General features: G+C 38.9%; 14 non-coding genes and 1 pseudogene across 14 annotated transcripts; all 15 read left to right on the top strand.

Moving 5' to 3' along the window:
• Positions 1–615: 615 nt before the first annotated feature.
• LOC117453211 (U4 spliceosomal RNA) lies at positions 616–756 on the top strand. The gene has a single exon (XR_004552856.1). It is a non-coding gene; the product is annotated as a U4 spliceosomal RNA (small nuclear RNA).
• Positions 757–1,147: 391 nt separating this feature from the next.
• LOC117453222 (U4 spliceosomal RNA) lies at positions 1,148–1,288 on the top strand. Its single transcript, XR_004552867.1, has one exon. It is a non-coding gene; the product is annotated as a U4 spliceosomal RNA (small nuclear RNA).
• Positions 1,289–1,679: 391 nt separating this feature from the next.
• LOC117453221 (U4 spliceosomal RNA) lies at positions 1,680–1,820 on the top strand. The gene has a single exon (XR_004552866.1). It is a non-coding gene; the product is annotated as a U4 spliceosomal RNA (small nuclear RNA).
• A 782-nt stretch (positions 1,821–2,602) lies between these two features.
• Positions 2,603–2,743, top strand: LOC117453210 (U4 spliceosomal RNA). Its single transcript, XR_004552855.1, has one exon. It is a non-coding gene; the product is annotated as a U4 spliceosomal RNA (small nuclear RNA).
• A 392-nt stretch (positions 2,744–3,135) lies between these two features.
• LOC117453204 (U4 spliceosomal RNA) lies at positions 3,136–3,276 on the top strand. The gene has a single exon (XR_004552850.1). It is a non-coding gene; the product is annotated as a U4 spliceosomal RNA (small nuclear RNA).
• Positions 3,277–4,120: 844 nt separating this feature from the next.
• LOC117453220 (U4 spliceosomal RNA) lies at positions 4,121–4,261 on the top strand. The gene has a single exon (XR_004552865.1). It is a non-coding gene; the product is annotated as a U4 spliceosomal RNA (small nuclear RNA).
• Positions 4,262–5,043: 782 nt separating this feature from the next.
• Positions 5,044–5,184, top strand: LOC117453213 (U4 spliceosomal RNA). The gene has a single exon (XR_004552858.1). It is a non-coding gene; the product is annotated as a U4 spliceosomal RNA (small nuclear RNA).
• A 392-nt stretch (positions 5,185–5,576) lies between these two features.
• LOC117453203 (U4 spliceosomal RNA) lies at positions 5,577–5,717 on the top strand. Its single transcript, XR_004552849.1, has one exon. It is a non-coding gene; the product is annotated as a U4 spliceosomal RNA (small nuclear RNA).
• Positions 5,718–6,558: 841 nt separating this feature from the next.
• Positions 6,559–6,699, top strand: LOC117453202 (U4 spliceosomal RNA). Its single transcript, XR_004552848.1, has one exon. It is a non-coding gene; the product is annotated as a U4 spliceosomal RNA (small nuclear RNA).
• A 788-nt stretch (positions 6,700–7,487) lies between these two features.
• Positions 7,488–7,628, top strand: LOC117453209 (U4 spliceosomal RNA). Its single transcript, XR_004552854.1, has one exon. It is a non-coding gene; the product is annotated as a U4 spliceosomal RNA (small nuclear RNA).
• A 392-nt stretch (positions 7,629–8,020) lies between these two features.
• LOC117453219 (U4 spliceosomal RNA) lies at positions 8,021–8,161 on the top strand. The gene has a single exon (XR_004552864.1). It is a non-coding gene; the product is annotated as a U4 spliceosomal RNA (small nuclear RNA).
• A 391-nt stretch (positions 8,162–8,552) lies between these two features.
• Positions 8,553–8,693, top strand: LOC117453208 (U4 spliceosomal RNA). The gene has a single exon (XR_004552853.1). It is a non-coding gene; the product is annotated as a U4 spliceosomal RNA (small nuclear RNA).
• A 392-nt stretch (positions 8,694–9,085) lies between these two features.
• Positions 9,086–9,226, top strand: LOC117453217 (U4 spliceosomal RNA). Its single transcript, XR_004552862.1, has one exon. It is a non-coding gene; the product is annotated as a U4 spliceosomal RNA (small nuclear RNA).
• Positions 9,227–10,067: 841 nt separating this feature from the next.
• Positions 10,068–10,208, top strand: LOC117453218 (U4 spliceosomal RNA). Its single transcript, XR_004552863.1, has one exon. It is a non-coding gene; the product is annotated as a U4 spliceosomal RNA (small nuclear RNA).
• Positions 10,209–11,052: 844 nt separating this feature from the next.
• On the top strand, positions 11,053–11,203 carry LOC117453225 (U4 spliceosomal RNA; annotated as a pseudogene).
• Positions 11,204–23,171: the final 11,968 nt, after the last annotated feature.

Raw genomic sequence — 23,171 nt, 5'->3', positions numbered from 1 at the left:
TTACTGGGGCTGGGGCAGTTCAACTTGATTTGGGGGGGGGGGGGGGGTGCCATAGTTTATGGGCGCTGTACGCAATATAGGCATAGTTATGTTAGTATAAGAAAATAAGATGTACTTTGTTGATCCAAAATCAGGATAATGTGTTGTTATGAAATTTAAAAAAATATATTTTTTTAATTTCTAACTTTTTTTCTTTTTTTCTCCCCAATTGGTGGCGCCCCCTATGGGTTGATGCGCCCTTAGCATTCGCCTATACTGCCTATGCCGAGGGCCGGCCCTGCTCCCAAGAGACTTGACACTTTGTTGTAATGGCAATTCAGAATAAAATAGACTAGCATTTCTGTTAGTTGTCCAGGAAAGTTGAAACATTGTTCTAATGGCCTATTAGAATGAGGTAGACTAGCATTTTTGGTTATTTACCCACGACAGTTGACACTTTGTTCAAATAGCAAAATATGAACTTGTGTGATTATAGGTTTGTTTTGAAACCAAGCTTTATCCTCCAGTTTATATAATATTGTGCGACTTCAACATTAATGTAAAGGTTTGAGACATGCACCATGTGTGTTGTTATTGTTGGAGAAAGTTGAGTTTAATCTGGTTTTTTCCTTTGATATTCTTGCGCAGCGGCAATTTCATAGTCCATGAAGGTCTACTGAGACGTGATTATTGCTGGTTGAAAACTTAACCCAATACCCCGCCGGGATGACTTGAAATATAGTCAGCCCTGGCAATTTTTGTTAGTCTCCCAGGAGACTTGCCACTTTGTTGTAATGGCAAATCAGAATAAAATAGACTGGCATTTTTTTAGTCTCCCAGGAGACTTGATACTTTGTTGTAATGGCAATTCAGAATAAAATAGACTAGCATTTCTGTTAGTTGTCCAGGAAAGTTGAAACATTGTTCTAATGGCCTATTAGAATGAGGTAGACTAGCATTTTTGGTTATTTACCCACGACAGTTGACACTTTGTTCAAATAGCAAAATATGAACTTGTGTGATTATAGGTTTGTTTTGAAACCAAGCTTTATCCTCCAGTTTATATAATATTGTGCGACGGCAACATTAATGTAAAGGTTTGAGACATGCACCATGTGTGTTGTTATTGTTGGAGAAAGTTGAGTTTAATCTGGTTTTTTCCTTCGATATTCTTGCGCAGCGGCAATTTCATAGTCCATGAAGTTCTACTGAGACGTGATTGTTGCTGGTTGAAAACTTAACCCAATACCCCGCCGGGATGACTTGAAATATAGCCAGCCCTGGCAATTTTTGTTAGTCTCCCAGGAGACTTGCCACTTTGTTGTAATGGCAAATCAGAATAAAATAGACTGGCATTTTTTTAGTCTCCCAGGAGACTTGATACTTTGTTGTAATGGCAATTCAGAATAAAATAGACTAGCATTTCTGTTAGTTGTCCAGGAAAGTTGAAACATTGTTCTAATGGCCTATTAGAATGAGGTAGACTAGCATTTTTGGTTATTTACCCACGACAGTTGACACTTTGTTCAAATAGCAAAATATGAACTTGTGTGATTATAGGTTTGTTTTGAAACCAAGCTTTATCCTCCAGTTTATATAATATTGTGCGACGTCAACATTAATGTAAAGGTTTGAGACATGCACCATGTGTGTTGTTATTGTTGGAGAAAGTTGAGTTTAATCTGGTTTTTTCCTTCGATATTCTTGCGCAGCGGCAATTTCATAGTCCATGAAGTTCTACTGAGACGTGATTGTTGCTGGTTGAAAACTTAACCCAATACCCCGCCGGGATGACTTGAAATATAGCCAGCCCTGGCAATTTTTGTTAGTCTCCCAGGAGACTTGCCACTTTGTTGTAATGGCAAATCAGAATAAAATAGACTGGCATTTTTTTAGTCTCCCTGGAGACTTGATACTTTGTTGTAATGGCAATTCAGAATAAAATAGACTAGCATTTCTGTTAGTTGACACACATTTATTTTAAATGAACACAAATATAAAATTAAAACCTATAATTGCAAACTACCATTATTTAAAAAAAAAAAAAAACGATTTCACATAAACCTCTGGTTTTTACTGGGGCTGGGGCAGTTCAACTTGATTTTGGGGGGGGGGGTGCCATAGTTTATGGGCGCTGTACGCAATATAGGCATAGTTCTGTTAGTATAAGAAAATAAGATGTACTTTGTTGATCCAAAATCAGGATAATGTGATGTTATGAAATTTTAAAAAATATATTTTTTTAATTTCTAACTTTTTTTCTCCCCAATTTGTGGCGCCCCCTATGGGTTGATGCGCCCTTAGCATTCGCCTATACTGCCTATGCCGAGGGCCGGCCCTGCTCCCAAGAGACTTGACACTTTGTTGTAATGGCAATTCAGAATAAAATAGACTAGCATTTCTCTTAGTTGTCCAGGAAAGTTGAAACATTGTTCTAATGGCCTATTAGAATGAATTAGACTAGCATTTTTGGTATATTTTAGGTATGTTTTGAAACCAAGCTTTATCCTCCAGTTTATATAATATTGTGCGACTTCAAAATTAATGTAAAGGTTTGAGACATGCACCATGTGTGTTGTTATTGTTGGAGAAAGTTGAGTTTAATCTGGTTTTTTCCTTTGATATTATTGCGCAGCGGCAATTTCATAGTCCATGAAGTTCTACTGAGACATGATTATTGCTGGTTGAAAACTTAACCCAATACCCCGCCGGGATGACTTGAAATATAGTCAGCCCTGGCAATTTTTGTTATTCTCCCAGGAGACTTGACACTTTGTTGTAATGGCAAATCAGAATAAAAATAGACTGGCATTTTTTTAGTCTCCCAGGAGACTTGATACTTTGTTGTAATGGCAATTCAGAATAAAATAGACTAGCATTTCTGTTAGTTGTCCAGGAAAGTTGAAACATTGTTCTAATGGCCTATTAGAATGAGGTAGACTAGCATTTTTGGTTATTTACCCACGACAATTGACACTTTGTTCAAATAGCAAAATATGAACTTGTGTGATTATAGGTTTGTTTTGAAACCAAGCTTTATCCTCCAGTTTATATAATATTGTGCGACTTCAACATTAATGTAAAGGTTTGAGACATGCACCATGTGTGTTGTTATTGTTGGAGAAAGTTGAGTTTAATCTGGTTTTTTCCTTCGATATTCTTGCGCAGCGGCAATTTCATAGTCCATGAAGTTCTACTGAGACGTGATTATTGCTGGTTGAAAACTTAACCCAATACCCCGCCGGGATGACTTGAAATATAGTCAGCCCTGGCAATTTTTGTTAGTCTCCCAGGAGACTTGCCACTTTGTTGTAATGGCAAATCAGAATAAAATAGACTGGCATTTTTTTAGTCTCCCAGGAGACTTGATACTTTGTTGTAATGGCAATTCAGAATAAAATAGACTAGCATTTCTGTTAGTTGACACACATTTATTTTAAATGAACACAAATATAAAATTAAAACCTATAATTGCAAACTACCATTATTTAAAAAAAAAAAACGATTTCACATAAACCTCTGGTTTTTACTGGGGCTGGGGCAGTTCAACTTGATTTGGGGGGGGGGGGTGCCATAGTTTATGGGCGCTGTACGCAATATAGGCATAGTTATGTTAGTATAAGAAAATAAGATGTACTTTGTTGATCCAAAATCAGGATAATGTGTTGTTATGAAATTTAAAAAAATATATCTTTTTAATTTCTAACTTTTTTCTTTTCTTTTTTTCTCCCCAATTTGTGGCGCCCCCTATGGGTTGATGCGCCCTTAGCATTCGCCTATACTGCCTATGCCGAGGGCCGGCCCTGCTCCCAAGAGACTTGACACTTTGTTGTAATGGCAATTCAGAATAAAATAGACTAGCATTTCTGTTAGTTGTCCAGGAAAGTTGAAACATTGTTCTAATGGCCTATTAGAATGAGGTAGACTAGCATTTTTGGTTATTTACCCACGACAATTGACACTTTGTTCAAATAGCAAAATATGAACTTGTGTGATTATAGGTTTGTTTTGAAACCAAGCTTTATCCTCCAGTTTATATAATATTGTGCGACGTCAACATTAATGTAAAGGTTTGAGACATGCACCATGTGTGTTGTTATTGTTGGAGAAAGTTGAGTTTAATCTGGTTTTTTCCTTCGATATTCTTGCGCAGCGGCAATTTCATAGTCCATGAAGTTCTACTGAGACGTGATTGTTGCTGGTTGAAAACTTAACCCAATACCCCGCCGGGATGACTTGAAATATAGCCAGCCCTGGCAATTTTTGTTAGTCTCCCAGGAGACTTGCCACTTTGTTGTAATGGCAAATCAGAATAAAATAGACTGGCATTTTTTTAGTCTCCCTGGAGACTTGATACTTTGTTGTAATGGCAATTCAGAATAAAATAGACTAGCATTTCTGTTAGTTGACACACATTTATTTTAAATGAACACAAATATAAAATTAAAACCTATAATTGCAAACTACCATTATTTAAAAAAAAAAAAACGATTTCACATAAACCTCTGGTTTTTACTGGGGCTGGGGCAGTTCAACTTGATTTTGGGGGGGGGGGGGTGCCATAGTTTATGGGCGCTGTACGCAATATAGGCATAGTTCTGTTAGTATAAGAAAATAAGATGTACTTTGTTGATCCAAAATCAGGATAATGTGATGTTGTGAAATTTTAAAAAATATTATTTTTTAATTTCTAACTTTTTTTCTCCCCAATTTGTGGCGCCCCCTATGGGTTGATGCGCCCTTAGCATTCGCCTATACTGCCTATGCCGAGGGCCGGCCCTGCTCCCAAGAGACTTGACACTTTGTTGTAATGGCAATTCAGAATAAAATAGACTAGCATTTCTCTTAGTTGTCCAGGAAAGTTGAAACATTGTTCTAATGGCCTATTAGAATGAGTTAGACTAGCATTTTTGGTATATTTTAGGTATGTTTTGAAACCAAGCTTTATCCTCCAGTTTATATAATATTGTGCGACTTCAAAATTAATGTAAAGGTTTGAGACATGCACCATGTGTGTTGTTATTGTTGGAGAAAGTTGAGTTTAATCTGGTTTTTTCCTTTGATATTATTGCGCAGCGGCAATTTCATAGTCCATGAAGTTCTACTGAGACATGATTATTGCTGGTTGAAAACTTAACCCAATACCCCGCCGGGATGACTTGAAATATAGTCAGCCCTGGCAATTTTTGTTAGTCTCCCAGGAGACTTGACACTTTGTTGTAATGGCAAATCAGAATAAAAATAGACTGGCATTTTTTTAGTCTCCCAGGAGACTTGATACTTTGTTGTAATGGCAATTCAGAATAAAATAGACTAGCATTTCTGTTAGTTGTCCAGGAAAGTTGAAACATTGTTCTAATGGCCTATTAGAATGAGGTAGACTAGCATTTTTGGTTATTTACCCACGACAATTGACACTTTGTTCAAATAGCAAAATATGAACTTGTGTGATTATAGGTTTGTTTTGAAACCAAGCTTTATCCTCCAGTTTATATAATATTGTGCGACTTCAACATTAATGTAAAGGTTTGAGACATGCACCATGTGTGTTGTTATTGTTGGAGAAAGTTGAGTTTAATCTGGTTTTTTCCTTCGATATTCTTGCGCAGCGGCAATTTCATAGTCCATGAAGTTCTACTGAGACGTGATTATTGCTGGTTGAAAACTTAACCCAATACCCCGCCGGGATGACTTGAAATATAGTCAGCCCTGGCAATTTTTGTTAGTCTCCCAGGAGACTTGCCACTTTGTTGTAATGGCAAATCAGAATAAAATAGACTGGCATTTTTTTAGTCTCCCAGGAGACTTGATACTTTGTTGTAATGGCAATTCAGAATAAAATAGACTAGCATTTCTGTTAGTTGACACACATTTATTTTAAATGAACACAAATATAAAATTAAAACCTATAATTGCAAACTACCATTATTTAAAAAAAAAAAACGATTTCACATAAACCTCTGGTTTTTACTGGGGCTGGGGCAGTTCAACTTGATTTGGGGGGGGGGGGTGCCATAGTTTATGGGCGCTGTACGCAATATAGGCATAGTTATGTTAGTATAAGAAAATAAGATGTACTTTGTTGATCCAAAATCAGGATAATGTGTTGTTATGAAATTTAAAAAAATATATTTTTTTAATTTCTAACTTTTTTTCTTTTTTTCTCCCCAATTTGTGGCGCCCCCTATGGGTTGATGCGCCCTTAGCATTCGCCTATACTGCCTATGCCGAGGGCCGGCCCTGCTCCGAAGAGACTTGACACTTTGTTTGTAATGGCAATTCAGAATAAAATAGACTAGCATTTCTGTTAGTTGTCCAGGAAAGTTGAAACATTGTTCTAATGGCCTATTAGAATGAGGTAGACTAGCATTTTTGGTTATTTACCCACGACAATTGACACTTTGTTCAAATAGCAAAATATGAACTTGTGTGATTATAGGTTTGTTTTGAAACCAAGCTTTATCCTCCAGTTTATATAATATTGTGCGACTTCAACATTAATGTAAAGGTTTGAGACATGCACCATGTGTGTTGTTATTGTTGGAGAAAGTTGAGTTTAATCTGGTTTTTTCCTTCGATATTCTTGCGCAGCGGCAATTTCATAGTCCATGAAGTTCTACTGAGACGTGATTATTGCTGGTTGAAAACTTAACCCAATACCCCGCCGGGATGACTTGAAATATAGTCAGCCCTGGCAATTTTTGTTAGTCTCCCAGGAGACTTGCCACTTTGTTGTAATGGCAAATCAGAATAAAATAGACTGGCATTTTTTTAGTCTCCCAGGAGACTTGATACTTTGTTGTAATGGCAATTCAGAATAAAATAGACTAGCATTTCTGTTAGTTGACACACATTTATTTTAAATGAACACAAATATAAAATTAAAACCTATAATTGCAAACTACCATTATTTAAAAAAAAAAAACGATTTCACATAAACCTCTGGTTTTTACTGGGGCTGGGGCAGTTCAACTTGATTTGGGGGGGGGGGGGTGCCATAGTTTATGGGCGCTGTACGCAATATAGGCATAGTTATGTTAGTATAAGAAAATAAGATGTACTTTGTTGATCCAAAATCAGGATAATGTGTTGTTATGAAATTAAAAAAATATATTTTTTTAATTTCTAACTTTTTTTCTTTTTTTCTCCCCAATTTGTGGCGCCCCCTATGGGTTGATGCGCCCTTAGCATTCGCCTATGCTGCCTATGCCGAGGGCCGGCCCTGTTCCCAAGAGACTTGACACTTTGTTGTAATGGCAATTCAGAATAAAATAGACTAGCATTTCTCTTAGTTGTCCAGGAAAGTTGAAACATTGTTCTAATGGCCTATTAGAATGAGTTAGACTAGCATTTTTGGTATATTTTTAGGTATGTTTTGAAACCAAGCTTTATCCTCCAGTTTATATAATATTGTGCGACTTCAAAATTAATGTAAAGGTTTGAGACATGCACCATGTGTGTTGTTATTGTTGGAGAAAGTTGAGTTTAATCTGGTTTTTTCCTTTGATATTCTTGCGCAGCGGCAATTTCATAGTCCATGAAGTTCTACTGAGACATGATTATTGCTGGTTGAAAACTTAGCCCAATACCCCGCCGGGATGACTTGAAATATAGTCAGCCCTGGCAATTTTTGTTAGTCTCCCAGGAGACTTGACACTTTGTTGTAATGGCAAATCAGAATAAAAATAGACTGGCATTTTTTTAGTCTCCCAGGAGACTTGATACTTTGTTGTAATGGCAATTCAGAATAAAATAGACTAGCATTTCTGTTAGTTGTCCAGGAAAGTTGAAACATTGTTCTAATGGCCTATTAGAATGAGGTAGACTAGCATTTTTGGTTATTTACCCACGACAGTCGACACTTTGTTCAAATAGCAAAATATGAACTTGTGTGATTATAGGTTTGTTTTGAAACCAAGCTTTATCCTCCAGTTTATATAATATTGTGCGACTTCAACATTAATGTAAAGGTTTGAGACATGCACCATGTGTGTTGTTATTGTTGGAGAAAGTTGAGTTTAATCTGGTTTTTTCCTTCGATATTCTTGCGCAGCGGCAATTTCATAGTCCATGAAGTTCTACTGAGACGTGATTGTTGCTGGTTGAAAACTTAACCCAATACCCCGCCGGGATGACTTGAAATATAGCCAGCCCTGGCAATTTTTGTTAGTCTCCCAGGAGACTTGCCACTTTGTTGTAATGGCAAATCAGAATAAAATAGACTGGCATTTTTTTAGTCTCCCAGGAGATTTGATACTTTGTTGTAATGGCAATTCAGAATAAAATATACTAGCATTTCTGTTAGTTGTCCAGGAAAGTTGAAACATTGTTCTAATGGCCTATTAGAATGAGGTAGACTAGCATTTTTGGTTATTTACCCACGACAATTGACACTTTGTTCAAATAGCAAAATATGAACTTGTGTGATTATAGGTTTGTTTTGAAACCAAGCTTTATCCTCCAGTTTATATAATATTGTGCGTCTTCAACATTAATGTAAAGGTTTGAGACATGCACCATGTGTGTTGTTATTGTTGGAGAAAGTTGAGTTTAATCTGGTTTTTTCCTTTGATATTCTTGCGCAGCGGCAATTTCATAGTCCATGAAGTTCTACTGAGACATGATTATTGCTGGTTGAAAACTTAGCCCAATACCCCGCCGGGATGACTTGAAATATAGTCAGCCCTGGCAATTTTTGTTAGTCTCCCAGGAGACTTGACACTTTGTTGTAATGGCAAATCAGAATAAAAATAGACTGGCATTTTTTTAGTCTCCCAGGAGACTTGATACTTTGTTGTAATGGCAATTCAGAATAAAATAGACTAGCATTTCTGTTAGTTGTCCAGGAAAGTTGAAACATTGTTCTAATGGCCTATTAGAATGAGGTAGACTAGCATTTTTGGTTATTTACCCACGACAGTCGACACTTTGTTCAAATAGCAAAATATGAACTTGTGTGATTATAGGTTTGTTTTGAAACCAAGCTTTATCCTCCAGTTTATATAATATTGTGCGACTTCAACATTAATGTAAAGGTTTGAGACATGCACCATGTGTGTTGTTATTGTTGGAGAAAGTTGAGTTTAATCTGGTTTTTTCCTTCGATATTCTTGCGCAGCGGCAATTTCATAGTCCATGAAGTCCTACTGAGACGTGATTATTGCTGGTTGAAAACTTAACCCAATACCCCGCCGGGATGACTTGAAATATAGTCAGCCCTGGCCATTTTTGTTAGTCTCCCAGGAGACTTGCCACTTTGTTGTAATGGCCAATCAGAATAAAATAGACTGGCATTTTTTTAGTCTCCCAGGAGACTTGATACTTTGTTGTAATGGCAATTCAGAATAAAATAGACTAGCATTTCTGTTAGTTGACACACATTTATTTTAAATGAACACAAATATAAAATTAAAACCTATAATTGCAAACTACCATTATTTAAAAAAAAAAAACGATTTCACATAAACCTCTGGTTTTTACTGGGGCTGGGGCAGTTCAACTTGATTTGGGGGGGGGGGGGTGCCATAGTTTATGGGCGCTGTACGCAATATAGGCATAGTTATGTTAGTATAAGAAAATAAGATGTACTTTGTTGATCCAAAATCAGGATAATGTGTTGTTATGAAATTTAAAAAAATATATTTTTTTAATTTCTAACTTTTTTTCTTTTTTTCTCCCCAATTTGTGGCGCCCCCTATGGGTTGATGCGCCCTTAGCATTCGCCTATACTGCCTATGCCGAGGGCCGGCCCTGCTCCCAAGAGACTTGACACTTTGTTGTAATGGCAATTCAGAATAAAATAGACTAGCATTTCTGTTAGTTGTCCAGGAAAGTTGAAACATTGTTCTAATGGCCTATTAGAATGAGGTAGACTAGCATTTTTGGTTATTTACCCACGACAATTGACACTTTGTTCAAATAGCAAAATATGAACTTGTGTGATTATAGGTTTGTTTTGAAACCAAGCTTTATCCTCCAGTTTATATAATATTGTGCGACTTCAAAATTAATGTAAAGGTTTGAGACATGCACCATGTGTGTTGTTATTGTTGGAGAAAGTTGAGTTTAATCTGGTTTTTTCCTTTGATATTCTTGCGCAGCGGCAATTTCATAGTCCATGAAGTTCTACTGAGACGTGATTGTTGCTGGTTGAAAACTTAACCCAATACCCCGCCGGGATGACTTGAAATATAGCCAGCCCTGGCAATTTTTGTTAGTCTCCCAGGAGACTTGCCACTTTGTTGTAATGGCAAATCAGAATAAAATAGACTGGCATTTTTTTAGTCTCCCAGGAGACTTGATACTTTGTTGTAATGGCAATTCAGAATAAAATAGACTAGCATTTCTGTTAGTTGACACACATTTATTTTAAATGAACACAAATATAAAATTAAAACCTATAATTGCAAACTACCATTATTTAAAAAAAAAAAACGATTTCACATAAACCTCTGGTTTTTACTGGGGCTGGGGCAGTTCAACTTGATTTGGGGGGGGGGGGGGGGTGCCATAGTTTATGGGCGCTGTACGCAATATAGGCATAGTTATGTTAGTATAAGAAAATAAGATGTACTTTGTTGATCCAAAATCAGGATAATGTGTTGTTATGAAATTTAAAAAAATATATTTTTTTAATTTCTAACTTTTTTTCTTTTTTTCTCCCCAATTTGTGGCGCCCCCTATGGGTTGATGCGCCCTTAGCATTCGCCTATACTGCCTATGCCGAGGGCCGGCCCTGCTCCCAAGAGACTTGATACTTTGTTGTAATGGCAATTCAGAATAAAATAGACTAGCATTTCTGTTAGTTGTCCAGGAAAGTTGAAACATTGTTCTAATGGCCTATTAGAATGAGGTAGACTAGCATTTTTGGTTATTTACCCATGACAGTTGACACTTTGTTCAAATAGCAAAATATGAACTTGTGTGATTATAGGTTTGTTTTGAAACCAAGCTTTATCCTCCAGTTTATATAATATTGTGCGACTTCAAAATGAATGTAAAGGTTTGAGACATGCACCATGTGTGTTGTTATTGTTGGAGAAAGTTGAGTTTAATCTGGTTTTTTCCTTTGATATTCTTGCGCAGCGGCAATTTCATAGTCCATGAAGTTCTACTGAGACGTGATTATTGCTGGTTGAAAACTTAACCCAATACCCCGCCGGGATGACTTGAAATATAGCCAGCCTTGGCAATTTTTGTTAGTCTCCCTACTACATGTAAAAGAAATACAAAAATGTGGCCATTTGCCCATCCCTGCTCTATGATAGGAAAGGAGCTTTGAAATGTATTGTATAACCTCCTTTAGCCTAGGAAACACTGGACCTTCCTTTACGAAAGGAAAGGAGAAAATGCTGCCCCATAATACCTTGTAGCTGCAACATTTACCGTGACACAACATTCGGCCGTTCACTGATACAACTGATCGTGAACGCGAAATTAGTTTCATGAAAGCAGATTGCGGCCGTGTCTCAATTCAGGGGTTGTATCCTTCGGGGTACGCAGCCTACACGGTCCATGGAGGACCCAGCCCACGTAGACCAGGTAGGCTGGACCGAGCGGCCTACGAAATGAGACGGTCTAGCCTACGAAGGGCTTCGTATTTACGTCACGTGATACGCGCTGTTCGGTTGCGCTGCTCCAGCAGCCTGCTAGCAAATTCTAACTCAGCTGAAAAGGATCCAGACACTTACTTTTACATTTTAAAAATGTTTGGAGATCACCGTCGGCGATGAATTAAAGAGGACCATGGCCAGGTAAATACGATGAAGCTGTTCCTTTAGCCCCCATGTGTTACATTAGTAAGTTAACAAGTAAATTATATATAGCTGATGTAATTTAATATTATTTAATATTTAAAATAAATCTTAATTTGTCTGTACTAATAAAACAATGTTTTTTTTAAATGAACAAAAGCATGTTGTATAGATTGATTGTCAACAATAGTAGTGTTCTAATCTTAGCTGTAATTATAACAGTTTATATTCTCCTTCTTCCCTTAACCCTGCCCAGATGATGTCCCACTGACCCCAGGTCAGCACCTCCAGGTCCAGCAGCACCGTGACCCCCCGCTCTGCTGAAATACACAATTAAACATTTGCTATGACCTTTTTTTTGTATTAATAAAATTAAACTGAAGACAGTTTAATGACCTAGACCAGGGATGGTCAAATGGCAGCCCCCACCTCCTCTTTTTGCGGCCCTCAGATTAATTTATAAACAACGTAATTAATCAAAAAAAAACGTCGCGAGCTGCGTAGATGATAATAATCTGTGACGCATTTATGTGTATTGTGTTTGTTTCCCGGGGAAACCCTCACAAGAAACACCGGCTGTTGTTATGCCTGCTGTGACATTAAATTGCCTCTTGTAATTATGCCGTCACAAGCTTCAAAGTTGTTTTTATCATCTGAATTTGGCGAAACAAGTTTAGTATTCTTAAAACCAAGACTTTGTTTATTTGAAATCAGATGAAAACAAACTGTCACGGACCCTGCCGTGTTATCTATGATTACTACGCTTTTCATTCATAATTTCAGCGGGAGGGAGGGGGAGCGGCGTTGAGGAACAGCAGATTGCGGGCTGACGGGTGTCTGTGTTGACATTCCCCTTATAGAGAGGCGAAGTCACGCCCATCTACTTCCGGCCCATGGGACCCCGGATGCGAAAAATTAACATTGAATTCAATGGAGAGAGAAAGGTTATCTTTTGATCCCGTTTGAATTGTGCCACGAACTACACATATGATGTTTGTCAATCTTAAACAATAAGTTTCATGTCAAAAAAGTCACATTTTGTCGTAAAACTGTTGAAATATAAGACTATGAAAAATACGCGACTACAAAGACTACAAATCCCAAATCCCATTCTGGCTCGCGTAAGTGATGTCACAGGCGATAATGCTCCAAGTGGTTGCGACTCGTAATTAAAGCGAAGAAGAAGAAGATCTCATAACTGATTTATTCCCTCCAATAAATAAGAGATTGCTAAAAATAAATGCACTTTTACAAGATGCCTGTGTGCTTTGTACCAGGTTGTAATCACATACGTGATCAAACCACTTGCTCGTTCTATCGCTTCCCGTCTGATGAAAGGACCAGGAGTCGTTGGATCAGACACATCAGGTAATATACATGTTGTGCATGGAACACAGTCAAGCTAGCTACATAGCTAGTAGCGAGCACGTTAGTTAGCATCACATTACTTAGCCTTGTCATTTGTATTAGCCTTAACATGAAGTGAACCCAAATGTTAAACAGTAAGAGTAGTCATGATGGTGACACATACATAACAGGTAAGTATTTTGTGAAACATTTGAAGAGTAGCCTATCGCTCCCTCCACCAGGTGTTAAGGGGGCGGGAGGTAGGCTAACGGCAGATTAGCATCTGCGATCTTTTCTACTTCATGCTATCTGCTCAAATGGTTAACATTGAACATTAAAAGATCAGGCAGTTCAGGGAGAGTCGAAGGAAGGAAGGCAGGCAGGCAGCTTTGCATGACATGTATTTATAGAAGGACCATGCATACAAAAACATTAATCTCAGCAAAGAGAAGAGATGCAATATGCCAGATTATAGCTAATAGCTAATTTCCATCTGTGGTCCATTCTTCTGGACGTGTTTCATTGTGATGATAGTGAGTCAATCTGTTTGTTGGAAAGACAGTAGTTGAGTGATTACTGAGAGAAAATTATTAGAAGAGATAATTATTCAAAGTGTTGTTACTTTAAAGTGTTGTTACTGACCTTTTTCTCTTTTATTTCCTTTCCCTCACCTGTAACTGAGACCCTGAGGAACATGCACACTGACCTGCTCTGGCAACCTGATTTCCACTGTACGTAATAGTATTTGGTTATGGTATATTATTTATATACATCAAAGGCACAATGCACCCCCCAGAGACACACATGTATTGAGTGTGATATTGTGCATAGGTCAAGTGAAATCATCTTTACACACTAGAAAACTGTAGGAGCGGCAACTTGTTTTGAAATTGAATTTTTAATATCCGATAATGAAGTTGATCTGTTTTCTTTATTCTTCTCTCTTCCCAGCTCCATCCATCACCGTGCTCTGTTCCTGCAGGTCCTGCTTGCTAATCAATGCTCATATGTTTTTACACAATTACAAATAAAGTCAATGTATTGTATGACATGAAGTTGTGCTTCATTCGGAGTCAATAATACATTCATTCTGCCTTCAACTGCACAATGACTGTGGACTGCACCGACATCCATGTAGCTGCCCCCCAGTAAGATGAACCAAGCAAAGAGGGTCACCATCATGCCCGAGCACATCCAGCTGGCCCGCTGCATCCGCGGAGAGAGGGCTTAGACTGACCCGAGACCAGCACACCCAAACACAACGGCTCTTTTAAGAGCCACCTACAGTTTCAAAGAGTTGCAATCCTACGTTATTATAATGATTAAACTGGTTCATGTGTCACTTAGTTTACTGAACCGTGATGAATGAAAGAAATTAGTGAGGTAGTGGTTTACTGAAGTTACAAAGACATTAATATATGAGTGACAGGTCAGTGTAAACACAAGCTTCTGTCAATTATGGATCATTCAAACTATTTATATAAAAATATGTAATAAAGTTCTAAAACAAGTATTCGGTATATTCCTTGATAGCTTTTGGAGAAGGTTGTTTTTAAGTTTACTAAAATCTATCGTTTCAACTGTTTCACTTTATAAAAAGGAACAGGTGAGTAGAGCATCATTGAGTTTCTTATTCTGTCAGTAAATCATCCAGATGAAATGTTTATCATTATTTTTATTCAACCCTAAACAAATTGATTGTACCTTTTTAATAATGACCTTACATGGTTAAGTTAAATTAACTTCAGAAAATCAAATCTATTCTGAGAAAAAACTAATAAATGTTTAAAGATAGGAACTTGCCATCCCACTGAAGAACAGTCCGTAGAGATTTAAAGGCGTAGTTGTAGTTCAGTCCAACGTTTCATTTGGATTCATTTCTCCAACAGTCAACTATTTTCATAAAGAATATATATTTTTCAAAGTCAACTTTATTGTCAATCTTACTCAGTTTGTGTTTATAGAGAGAGATCAAAAAGACTTTTAAATCAAATAAAATTATACAATTTACAGATATGTATACAAATATATATATATATATATCCTATATACACCATCATGTATAATGATGGTGGACACTTCACCTCCAGCAGGGCAGATGGCTGCACAAGTCCATCGGGGGATGCTCCCAAAACACCGACTCACTCACAAAGAGACCAGACTCGAACACTGTCTCCTGATAGGCCTGCACAAAAGCCTTCACCCCTTCGGCCTCGTTTACAACCCCCCAGTTGACAGCCATGACTCCGTCCAAGTTGTACCCCCGAGCACCCTCTTCATGAGGGACGCGCATGGAGTGGATGAAAGTCCCGACCGCAGCACAGCACCAAACTTGCTGGCTGTCAACCTGCCCCGCCTGTGTAACTGCCACTTTGTCCGCTGTCCTCCGGTGGCTGTCTGGATGGCAGCTTGCTGGTCTCTGCTCAGTCGCATTGAGGCAAGAATTGCCTCAAGCCACCGACCCCCATGCCCCTTCACCAGCTCCGGCACGGTGACAATGGCCTGATGTTGAGGCCGCGGCTCTGGCTCAGGTGAAGCCATGCCATGCCACACTGTGCGCCCCTCAGTGCAGACCTGAACCAGTCTACATCCTGAGTGGCGATGTCTCTGGCCAGTGGGTTGTATGTCTCCTCTCACTGTTGGTAAAGTTGAGACACCGGCTGGACTACTTTGGAAGTGCCAGGCTTCCTCCACTGGCACTCAACATCTGTGGAGCTGATCTGCCACATGGCACATATTGCCAATGCTGCAGCGTGGCTGCATTTGTACATCCCCCGTGCACAATCACAGACAGCGCTCTGCATCGCGCCATCCTCTCCCATGCAGATCTGTACAAATAAAGTAAGTACCATGTTTGTTAGCATGCTATAATAGATTGAATGAGCAATAATACAAGGATGGTCTGGATCTGGGGGTGGGAGGGGTTATTTTTCCATAGTTTTGTCTGATTGTTGTTATTGTTTGTTTTTTCTGTATTTTTTGTGTGTTGTACTGGTTGTGATTGTACAGTGTATTTTTCTAAATGTGTATGAATACATTTTTGAAAAACATTTGATCAACAATAAAAAAGGATTTGGTCAGGATCTAGACTCAGTGTGTAGTTTATTAATTAATCAATGCTCTCTACATTAGGAAAACACATACCAGTGTACCCGAGGGAGTCACGCACAGCTGTGCCTGGATAACCAAACAAATTGACAAGATAACCAAAACCCTTGAATCTACACACAGCAAATAAACTCAAATGACAAAACGAGATGGAAAAGGAGATCACACATACAGTATAGTCGATATATATATATATAAACTGGCCGCTTCAATCTGAAGAGCAACTAAAACAAAACACGGGAGTTTACCTTGTTCTTGTGAACACTAATGTTATCCACAGCACACACAGACCACGAAGTTCTAAAGGAGAACACTAGTTACTGAAACAAAACACGTTAGTGTACCTTGTTAGCTAATGTTAGCTAGCTGACATTAACGTTACACATTGCACTCATATTACTCACCGAAACCTTGTAAAGCCGGTCCCGCTGCTCTTACAGAACCGAATAACTCCCCTTTCGTGTATGTACAGCTCTCAACGTGTCCAGACTTGTAGTCACCTCGTTTTATACTTGTATTCTCATTCTGAAAGAAACAGGTGAAATGTGCTAACGTGACGGCCATCTTTGTGATGGTGACGCGTATTGTGCGAGACCAAGAGACCTGTAGTTCACTCAGCGGTTTCACACAAAAAAATGTGTAACTTCACAGTTTTACGACACATTTTAATTTTTTTGACTTGCAAAATATTCTTTTAAATTGACAAACATCATATGTGTCATTCGTGGCACAATTCAAACGGGATCAAAAGATAACCTTTCTCTCTCCATTGACTTCAATGTATAATTTTACGCTTCCGGGGTCCCATGGAGGCTCCCGGAAAGGGAGGGACTTCGCCTCTCTATTGTGGAATAAGGGGAATGCAGAGACAGGCTACAAGTGTTTAGGTTCAAGTTAGACAACTAACGGCTGGGTTAGTGTTCATGACTTCATGTGTATGTCATCTTAATGATTCATCTCAATACACACACATTTTCTGTGCTTTCCAATAGTTTAAAATAGTTTTTTTTAATAACCTGTTCAATACAAACATGCCACTTGTAAAATTTAAATAACATTTCTGTGAACTGATATGTGTTTAGTGAGCTTATTAGAGGATGTTCCCTTTGATTGTAAAATGTCAATGAAGATATCAGACTCAGTATATTTGTTAATAATTACATACAACACATGGAATGTGTGTGTGTGTGTGTGTGTGTGTGTGTGTGTGTGTGTGTGTGTGTGTGTGTGTGTGTGTGTGTGTGTGTGTGTGTGTGTGTGTGTGTGTGTGTGTGTGTGTGTGTGTGTGTGTGTGTGTGTGTGTGTGTGTGTGTGTGTGTGTGTGTGTGTGTGTGTGTGTGTGTGTGTGTGTGTGTGTGTGTGTGTGTGTGTGTGTGTTCCAAGTGAATCTGCGGCCCCCTGGTGGCCAGTACATCAATGATGTGGCCCCCACCACCATCAAAGTTGCCCATCCCTGACCTAGACATACCCTATTATTCCACTGCTTATGTACACATGTTGTAAATAATGGTTAAAACCTCAGTAAATGAAATAAACAATGTGTTTAACAATTACTATTTAATATTGTATTTTCATCTTATCACAAAGTAGAGGTAAGAATATATCCATCCTCTCTGCAGCTTCGTGTCTTCTATTATTATAACTTTCATCATTGAGACAGAGGAAATCAATCATGTTATTTAACATCACCAGCAGTAACACAAATGTCAGCAAAAGTGTGTTTATGGAGTTGTTTATTTGTATTATATGTGCAGCAAGTATAGAAGCAGCTGTTTTGGGAATCGGATGGACTCAATTGTTAAATATCTATTAAAAGAAAGGACACTTACAAAATCAAATTCTGAAAGTAAGACACAAGTCTGTAGGACGGCAGTAAGCAGAGATCTGGGTGGAGGATGCTCCTGATCGCCGTTTTACTTTCTCCAGCACCAGTGGCGGCGCCAGAGATTTTCTCTAGGGGGTGCTGTGGGGTAGCTTGACGTTTCATAGAGGGTGCTCAAACATTAAGGGTTTCCCATTAATGCACCAGCGCTACAGTTAAATGTTCAACTGCAACACTCCGCACACACACACACACACACACACACACACACACACACACACACACACACACACACACAGTGTACCCGCGCAGGGGCGTAGCTGGAAATTCTGGGCCCCATGAAAGAATCTATTTGTGGGCCCCCAATCCATGCGAGCGCGCGTTAGCGCGCACGCTAAAAAGAATTTGACCATTTATTTATTGATGAAAACGCATAATATGGTTTTTACTTATACATTCGGATCAGCAATTCAGCACCTGAACTGTTGGTGGGTGAGCCTAGTAAAGGATGTCGCATTGCGTTCATCTTCAATGAATGGACCAATGCAATAGTCTACCAAAGAACCTTGAGTTGCACTAGCTGGGCATATTTTCCCCTATTCTTGTGACAATGTTTTCTGATACTCGACATACAAAAGCTGTTACTTGTCCTGTCTCTCTGTAATCCCATCTCCAACACAAATAGTCTACTCAAGCACACTATTAGGTTGACAGACACTTACATTTTGATGTGCTGTGTAGTATACAATTGTTCCCTGCTTGGATATACCTTTTACGAAGCAGATTTTGAACTGTCGCGGGCAGAGCACTAGCTTTTTTGCTGTAGCGGCCGGGTTGCTGCCTTTCTCAGCAGAGTGCTAAAGCCCTACCTGTTACACCCACAAGTAATTCGAGGAGGCGCGAGTGACAAGTGTTGAGCTATTGGTGGGGACAATTCAGGATTCTTGGATACTGGTGGAGTCATGACCTTGCGTCCACCCCCTAAACGACACGATGAAACCCAACCTCGAAAACCCTGTTGAAGTTAATGAACTGTAATGGACTGCAAGAAATCAACATGCACTGACTATCAACTTTATCTTCTGTCTATTTAATTGAAATTACACCCAATACAGGAATGAACAAACAACAAATCTCAACATTCTTTGACTTATTAAATTAAGATTTGAACAACACAAGGACAAAAGTATAAATTAACTGAAGATTTGAACACAATTATAAAACAATAAATTCTCAGGACATGAACACACTTACAGCAAACAATGAAAAATGTAGTGCTAGAGGACTATGCATCAGATAGTAATTGTTCACAATGTGGGCTGAAGCCTGTCAGCTTACTATAGGGAAACATCCCACAATTCTGTCATAGACTGGATTGTTATCCCTAAATCCCGAACGCCAATCGCCGGACCTTCTTGGTGGCAACATCTTTTACGAGCTCTTTGAAATCAAGTGACAGAGCCAGCTTGCTTTCAATCGATAACATTGCAAGGCTGTTCAACCTCTCTTGCGACATGGTAGATCTTAAATAGCTCTTGATAAGTTTCAACTTACTAAATGATCTTTCACCACCAGCTACGGTAACTGGGAGCGTCAAGAAAATTCTGAGGGCAATGCAAACGTCTCCAAAAATGCTCTGGAGTTCCATCTTGTATATTGCATTCAGTAGATCAAGAGAGCTACAATCAGGGGGGAAAGTGGCAGAAAATATTTTATTGAGATGCCTTATCTCACTCTCAAACTGATCTGTGAGATCCTGTGAGTATTTCTCCCTCAGCGGCTGACACACAGAAGCCATGACACTGTCACTCAACTTCCGAATTTTAAGTATGGCAGCAAATTCTTCAACAATATTTGCTGTTTTTTGGAACAGAGTGTCCAAGTCACTTATGATCTGGTCCATGGCAGTGAAAAACACAGTGTTACGGAATGTTGTTTCTGGCCTATCCTCCTGACCTGTTCCTTCAGCAGTTTCCTCATGAAACCTCTTCCTCCTGCTCTCACGGCAAAGTTCTTTTTTGAAATGAGGTGGAACCTCCATTTCCTTAGCTACCATTGATGCCTCAGACAGAATAGCATCCCATCCATTTCTGAGAGTCTGCATCTCATCTCTTAGAGCAGCAACATTACCTGCCTCCACCTCTATTGAGATTTTCCCTGACTGGAGTATCACATTTCTGTCATCAATAACACCTGTACGTGCAATTTCCTGCAATATAGAGCACAGAACTGTCTCAAAATCCTATAGGATCCTAAAGGACTCCTATAGGGTTCCAAAAACATATAGAGATTCCTGTAGCATTTTTTGACTAGGGATGTTATCCTACACTTTAAGCTGTCTGATATCCCATTACCTGTAACTCTTGGGTCTCTTTCTCACTTCCTCTGCCTCCTCCCTGAGTCTGCACAGTCACCACATCATTCTACATTAAGGAGAGCAATACACTTATGAGTACACTGAACTGGTTTGAATACACAATCTTTATGCTACTCTGTAAAGAAAGGGAGAGAGGGGGGAATATATTATCCAAGTATCTGTGTCTTAATTTGTTATGTTATCCTACACTTTAAGCTGACTGATATTTCCATTACCTGTAACTCTTGTGTCTCTTTCTCTCCTTCTCTGCCTCCTCCCTGAGTCTGCACTGTCACCACCACATCATTCTACAGAGCAATACACTGTACTGGGTTGAATACATGATTTTTTCTGCCATGTTCTACCTGGTTGGCCGGCCAAACACACACACACACACACATACACACACACACACACACACACACACACACACACACACACACACACACACACACAGGTTAGTTAAAGTAGGAGATGGACTTCTATCATATTATCTTCTATAATTCTATAATTCATCCTTCTTTTTTATTTCATTTCAGGTAGTTGTACCTTAAGAGAATTGAAGGCTGGCATCTGTAAATGCAGATAGATATAAGTACTTTATTCTTATTTTAATATCATTATCTTCTTTCCAATGAAATGAAAACAGAAAATAAGTGGTATATGAAAGTCAATGCTTGAAGGAAAATAGACTTCGGAAATCAGTTTTTTATTTACTGTTCTGTAAAAGTCTTGTCGAATGTAATGTTTTATGTTTTGTGTGGACCCCAGGAAGGCTAGTTGTTATCATGCAACAGCTAATGGGGATCCTAATAAACTCAAACTCTAATGGGCTTCGATCTACCAGGTAGCTAGCTAGTCAAACACACACACTGGTTGATGTTACTAGCTAGCTAGCAAACGTCAGCTAACCGCTATCTAACATCAAGAGTGACCTGTAATTCAATGCAGCGAAAATAAAGAGAAGGTGATGATTATAAATGTTTTTTATTGTATTGAGTGGTAGAAGTAAAGACATGTCTAACATATTCTTTGTTTGAACAACTTACTGAAAAGGTCTGCCACCAATGACAGACTGGTCGCGGTGATTTACACTCAGCCTACCTGCATCAGGACTGCTGTGGGTGGGAGGCAGTTGATCAAACCATTGTGAGCGAAATGCGGGGGGGGGTCACAATCTTTGGAAACTTAAAAACTCACTATTAAGTGTCTATAATCAGCACAAGTTATTTCATTGCGTATTATTAATTCGATTGAAATTACATACTTATGTTTACAGTGATATATTGGGGGGGACATATCATATTTTTCATATGATCAAAAAGTGGGGGTGCAAAAGCACACGTTTGCTCCCCCAAGGTCAATTGTGGGGATGCACCTGCTCCGCTTGCTCCATTTCTCAGGCGCCCATACCATGCAATGAATGAAGGGAGGGGTGCTCATTCTGTCAAACAGAGTAACAGCACCTGTTTGTTTCTTTTGTGACGTTTTTTTTAATACAGGCAATTATACTTTTGAGTTATCTACATTAACTTACTTTAGGATAATAATAAAACCATATTAATAAAAAGATACGCCCCTGTACCCGCGACTGTTACAATGAAGGCTCGGTAATCAGCTCACGGCATATAGGTGTAAGCAGGGGTAAAGTGCTATTTCTACAAGTGGGGATTGGACCTCACCTCCTCTAGGAGGGTCCTCACCTACTACTCCCTGGCGCCGCCCCTGCCAGCAGCTCGGGGGGGTCCAGGTGGATGGCAGCTCTGTCCTGATGATCTGCTGTGCACTTTTCAGATTAGGGGTCCTTCTCCAGCAGATCCATTTCTCCAGAATTTTCCTAATTACAGAGAAAAACAAGAGAAAAATAAAAAAGTGAATTAATCATATTAGACACAGGGTTGCAGAAGTATTATTGCAAAATGTAACTCTCAGCATTTCAGACAAACAATCCCTAAAGGATCATTTAAAATGATGTACTGTTCTGGTTTTTTTTAAACTAAAGAGATGAAATAACAGTCACACCTGCATCCCTTTGACAGCACGGCACAAACTAACATTAAGCAAAAGGCTGCTGTCTATTCGTCTTATTATTATTATTATTATTATTATTATGGGATCAGGATAAATTAAATACACTTTAACCTAAATAAAAGATGATCAAATCTGGTGGAAATATTGAAAATAGGCTTTTTTTTTGCTCTACCTCAAAGCAGCATGAGCTGAATAAAAAGGTTGTAATTTAATTTGTTTAATAAACAGTAAAACATTGGAACATGTCAGAGAAATAAATAAAGCTAACAGCAGCTACACGTCAGGGTAGCGTTTTATAAATCCCACCGTACTGTAGGCTATATCGGTCTAAATGTTTTCACTTTGGTCTATGTATGTAATATAAAGTATAACTTGTCTATAACAGAGCCAAGATCTCTGTATGACTTTAGTAAACTTCTGAATTGAATACAAAATAAGTGTAAACAACAGTGCAGTACGTCCAGCTAACTAGTTAGCGTCACATATGTATCCTTATTATTTAACGAAAATGTACGTTTTAATGCCCCCTGGGTTGAGATGGGTCTGGCTGCAGACCACAGCAAGGAGGCGGATCGTATAGGGGCGGATCGTATAGGGGCGGATCGTATAGGGGCGGATCGTATAGGGGCGTTTCCTAACTTTTTTTATCCAATAGCAATTTAAGGGATTCCAGCTGCTTTTATAAATCCTCGCAGAAGAAGTCATTCGTGATGGGAATTCCGGCTCTTCTTAGTGAGGACACAGGCCGTGGGGGGACACCCGAGACCGGGCAATG

Source organism: Pseudochaenichthys georgianus, chromosome 9, assembly GCF_902827115.2.
Source record: "Pseudochaenichthys georgianus chromosome 9, fPseGeo1.2, whole genome shotgun sequence".
NCBI lineage: Eukaryota > Metazoa > Chordata > Actinopteri > Perciformes > Channichthyidae > Pseudochaenichthys > Pseudochaenichthys georgianus.
This window is presented reverse-complemented; position numbering and strand designations above follow the sequence as displayed.